Raw genomic sequence first — 4,707 nt, 5'->3', positions numbered from 1 at the left:
TCTCTATGCTGGATTTCGTATCACAAAATCACAAGTCGAACCCTTCCCAAGGGTCTAGGAATGTGTGATTTATTATTATTATTATTGTTGTTGTTATTATTATTATTATAATTATTTTACTGACACAAAGGCACAGCATGTCACAGCAAATGAGGTCTCTATGCTGGATTTTGTATCACAAAATCACAAATCGAACCCTTCCCAAGAGTCTAGGAATGTGTGATGTATTATTATTATTAATATTGTTATTGTTATTATTATTATTTTACTGACACAAAAGCACAGTATGCCACAGCAAACGAGATCTCTACGCTGGATTTTGTATCACAAAATCACAAGTCGAACCCTTCCCAAGGGTCTAGGAATGTGTGATGTATTATTATTATTATTATTGTTATTATTATTATTGTTATTGTTATTATTATTATTATACTGACACAAAAGCACAGTGTGTCCCAGCAAATGAGATCTCTATGCTGGATTTCATATCACAAAATCACAAATCAAACCCTTCCCAAGGGTCTAGGAATGTGTGATTTATTATTATTATTATTATTATTATTTTACTAACGCAAAAGCACAGTATGTCACAGCAAACGAGATCTATACGCTGGATTTCGTATCACAAAATCACAAGTCGAACACTTCCCAAGCGTCTAGGACTGTGTGAAGTATTTTCGAATGCTGCGCGCAGATCCAGGAAGCCTTTTGCAGTTGACAGATTGTGATTTTGTCAATGTTTAGTGTTTCCAAATGCCGGCTGAGATCTTTTGGCACGGCACCCAGTGCGCCAATGACCACAAGGACTACCTGTACTGGTTTATGCAATCAGAGCCTTTGCAGTTCAGTTTTGAAGTCTTGATAGTGGCTGAGTTTTTCCTGTTGTTTTTCCTCAGTGACTGTCACCTGGAATGGCGACATCAATAATCAAGACTTTTTTCTTTTCCAGAATCGTGATGTCTGGCGTGTTGTGTTCCAAAACTTTCTCAGTCTGGATTCGAAAGTCCCACAGTATTTTTATTTATTATTTATTTATTTATTTACTTTGCTTATATACTGCTGTTCTCAGTCCGGGGGCGACTCACAGCGGTGTACAACATAGGAAGAACAAGATTCAAAACACAGTTAAAAACCATCCACAATTCATTATACACAAACATTATACAAAAAGCATTAAACAAAACATTGTCATTACTACGAAAACCATTCAGCGTCGTCTCATCATCCAAACCACAATCCAATATCATTTTCCGTTGTTCCATTCCTGTCGTCATTACCAATCATTGCACTTCTTGTTCGAACGCCTTCTTGAACAACCAAGTCTTTAATTTCTGGAATATCATCAGGGAAGGAGCCAGTCTAATGTCCACAGGAAGGGTGTTCCACAGCCGAGGAGCCACCACCGAGAAGACCCTATCTCTCGTCTCTGCCAGCCGTGCTTGTGAAGCAGGCGGGATCGAGAGCAGAGCCTCCCCGGAAGATCTCAAAGTTCTGGTGGGCTCGTAGGTCGAGATGCGGTCGGATAGGTATCTTGGGCCGGAACCGTTTAAGGCTTTATAGGCCAACGCCAGCATCTTGAATTGGGCCCGGTAGCAAATCGGCAGCCAGTGGAGCTGGTACAACAGGGGGGTTGTATGCTCCCTGCGTCCCGCTCTTGTAAGTATCATGGCTGCCGCACGTTGGACCAATTGAAGCTTCTGGGCCGTCTTCAAAGGCAACCCCACGTAGAGAGCGTTGCAGTAGTCTAAACGGGATGTAACCAGAGCGTGGACTACCGTGGCCAAGTCAGACTTCCCGAGGTACGGGCGCAGCTGGCGCACGAGCCTAAGCTGTTCAAATGCTCCCCTGGTCACGGCCGAGACCTGGGGCTCCAAGCTCAGCGATGAGTCCAGGATCACACCCAAGCTGCGAATCTGCGCCTTCAGGGAGAGTGCGGCCCCATCCAACACAGGCTGTAACCCGATGCCCTGTTCGGCCTTGCGACTGACCAGGAGGACCTCTGTCTTGTCTGGATTCAGTTTCAATTTGTTCACCCTCATCCAGACCATCACAGTGGCTGAGCACCGGTTCAGGACCTCGACAGCCTCCTTAGTACCAGGTGGAAAGGAGTGACAGAGTTGGACATCATCTGCGTACAGATGACACCATACCCCGAAACTCTGATGATCTCTCCCAGCGGCTTCATGTAGATGTTAAACAACATGGGAGACAATATTGAGCCCTGAGGAACCCCACAAGACAATGGTTGTGGGGTTGAACAGGTGTCCCCCAATAACACCTTCTGGGACCGACCCTCCAGGAATGACCGGAGCCACTGCAAAACAGTACCTCCAAGACCCATCCTCGCAAGGCGTTCCAGAAGGATACCGTGGTCGACGGTATCGAAGGCCCCTGAGAGGTCCAGGAGCACCAACAGGGACACACTCCCCCGTCTAGCTCCCGGCGCAGATCATCCACTAAGGCGACCAAGACTGTCTCGGTTCCATGTCCTGGTCTGAAACCAGACTGTGCCGAATCCAGATAATCCGTGTCTCCCAAGAATACCTGGAGTTGTGAAGCCACCACACGTTCCAAGACTTTGCCCAAGAAGGGGAGATTGGAAACTGGCCGGAAGTTGTCTAATTGAGTGGGGTCCAGTGATGGTTTTTTCAACAGCGGTTTTATTATAGCTTGTTTTAAGCTCGCTGGAATTCTGCCTTCCTGATGGGAGGCATAATAATAATAATAATATCCTGAAGCAACATATGGCAAACATATTGAATTATAAAACAATAACACACACACATAGATGCTTTATTTCATGCTTTTTTTAAGGCACTTGTGCCATGTGTAAGCTGCCCCGAGTCCCTTTGGGGAGATGGTGGCGAGATACAAGAATATTATTATTGTCGAAGGCTTTCATGGCTGGAATCACTAGGTTCTTGTGGGTTTTTTTGGGCTATAGAGCCATGTTCTAGAGGCATTTCTCCTGACGTTTCGCCTGCATCTATGGCAAGCATCCTCAGAGGTGTGAGGTCCAACAGACCTCACACCTCTGAGGATGCTTGCCATAGATGCAGGCGAAACGTCAGGAGAAATGCCTCTAGAACATGGCTCTATAGCCCGAAAAAACCCACAAGAACCTAATATTATTATTATTATTTATGTGTTTTAATTATTCTGTAACCCACCTTAAGAGGCTGAGGGGGGAAAGGAAGGGGTCCGAGGCTGTTAGGAATTGTGCGACTTGGAGTCCAAAACACCCAGAGGGAGGGCCCAAGTTTGCCCATGCTTGGAGATTTTTAAGCACAGGTTGGATGGCCATCTCCTACTTCTTGAGGATGCCTTGGACTAGATGCCCTTTGGGGTTCCCTTTCTGCTTTGGCTGACCTTTCTAGCCTTCCCTTTATCCCTTCCTCCGCCAGAGTTTCCCTGCTGACGAAGGCAGTCTGCACTGAAAGGCTTCCTATTCATTCCTTTGGAGAATGAACCACCGGTCAGCAGTTTTCCGTCCAGCGACACATAACTTAGAGCCACTTATTTGAGACGGGACGTTCACCCCGGCAGAACAATGGGGCCTTTCCCATCCCGATGGCTGGAAAAGATCATTTGTGGCATTTATTTTGAAAAGAACGGTTCCACAGCCGTATTGTCTTGGGTTCCCTTCACTTGATCCAAAACCCTCTGAGTACAAACTGGGTTCAGAAAAGGCAGAGGAACAGGAGACCCAATTACCAATATCCAAATGGAGGAAGGCAGGGAGGTTCAGAAAAAAAAACATCTATTTCTGGTTTATTGACTATTCTAAAGCCTTTGACTGTGTTGGTCATAATATACTATGGAAAATTCTTGGTGGGATGAGGATATCAAGCCACCAGGGGCGGCTCATCCATTACGCGAAGTAAGCGGTCGCAGAACACTTTTTTTGCCAGGGGCGCAGAGGCGCCTCTGTAAATGCCCCTCAACCGCCACTTGAGGAGCGCCCCCTCCGCTCACAACAGCCCTAGCAGTCCGGGGGGAGCCTCGGCTTTCTTGCCTCGCTGCCGGGCGAGCCTCTTCCCAAAGGGGCCGGGCCCTTGAGCCTCACCTCGCCCCTCTCGTTCCTGCTCCACCCGGCCACCAATCGTTCTCCGCATTCGATCCCTTCCCAATGACTGGCTCCCTTTCCCGATCCCCCGGCGCTCCACCCGCCTCCTCTCCTCTCCCCAATCCGCGGGTGGGCCAAGGGGTGGAGCCACCGTGTCTGGCCCGCTTCAGGTCCGAAGGCACGTCTGAAGACCCCAGCGTGCGCCCCAAAAGTCGCCTCTTCTCCTGACTTTCTCTTCAGCCATTGGGTCCAAGAGAAAGTTAGAGAGAGAGAGAGAGAGAGAGCCCGCTGGAGGTATCTCCCACCTCCGCTCCCTCCTTTGTTTTTGTGCCTACCTTCAGGAAAGGTGGGCATCTCCACCTCTCTCTCTCTCTCTCTCTCTCAGGAAAGGTGGGCATCTCCACCTCTCTCTCTCTCTCAGGAAAGGTGGGCATTTTCACCTCTCTCTCTCTCTCTCTGTCTCTCAGGAAAGGTGGGCATCTCCACCTCTCTCTCTCTCTCTCAGGAAAGGTGGGCATCTCCACCTCTCTCTCTCTCTCAGGAAAGGTGGGCATTTTCACCTCTCTCTCTCTCTCTCTCTGTCTCTCAGGAAAGGTGGGCATCTCCACCTCTCTCTCTCTCTCTCAGGAAAGGTGGGCATC

This window comes from Anolis sagrei, chromosome 8, assembly GCF_037176765.1.
Source record: "Anolis sagrei isolate rAnoSag1 chromosome 8, rAnoSag1.mat, whole genome shotgun sequence".
Taxonomy (NCBI): Eukaryota; Metazoa; Chordata; class Lepidosauria; order Squamata; family Dactyloidae; genus Anolis; species Anolis sagrei.
The sequence above is the reverse complement of the archived record's forward strand: the minus strand, read 5'-3'. Positions refer to the sequence as shown.